Source organism: Penaeus monodon, chromosome 34 (genome assembly GCF_015228065.2).
Source record: "Penaeus monodon isolate SGIC_2016 chromosome 34, NSTDA_Pmon_1, whole genome shotgun sequence".
NCBI classification, from domain to species: domain Eukaryota; kingdom Metazoa; phylum Arthropoda; class Malacostraca; order Decapoda; family Penaeidae; genus Penaeus; species Penaeus monodon.
In genome coordinates this window covers 30,679,934-30,680,346 of record NC_051419.1, presented here as the reverse complement: position 1 = coordinate 30,680,346, position 413 = coordinate 30,679,934, and the positions used below count along the sequence as shown (strand labels likewise).

The following is a 413-nucleotide window of genomic DNA, read 5'->3' as shown; positions in this document are numbered from 1 at the left end:
TCAAATTTACACACTCACAGACCTACGTGTTTATCTATACCATTGCATTCAAAAAACAACCAAGAACTTCCAAACAAAACAAAACTTCTCGACTCTCATTAGAACCACATTTTAGTAACCAAATTAGACATTCTTCCCTGCGTTTTCACAAGAACCGGATTCCTAAAGCCGTTTTTTTAATCCGCGAGAATCCGCTTGAATCCTGCGTCTTACGAGAACGAAAACAAACATTTAAAGTCCTGTGGATAGCCAAGTTCTTAAACGTCTTTCATTATTTTTTTTCGCAATTATCCATTTCTAATCCGTATTTCCGCCTCGCCGATGGTCCAGAGTAAAACTTTAAGTCGTAAGTTTGTGGAAATAAGAGTCAGGAAAGCTTGTTAACGAGGAAGTTCAAGAATAAAAGAGTTTAA

The 413-nt window shown here is 36.8% G+C and overlaps 1 protein-coding gene across 1 annotated transcript in view; it reads left to right on the top strand.

The window, feature by feature from the left end:
- The first annotated feature begins 220 nt into the window (after positions 1-220).
- LOC119594710 (cell cycle checkpoint protein RAD17-like) overlaps positions 221-413 on the top strand; it is a 7,535-nt gene continuing 7,342 nt past the window's right edge. Inside the window, exon 1 of the mRNA XM_037943768.1 lies at positions 221-346. The gene's annotated coding sequence lies outside the window, so the exon portion shown is untranslated. The remainder of the gene's footprint in view (positions 347-413) is intronic.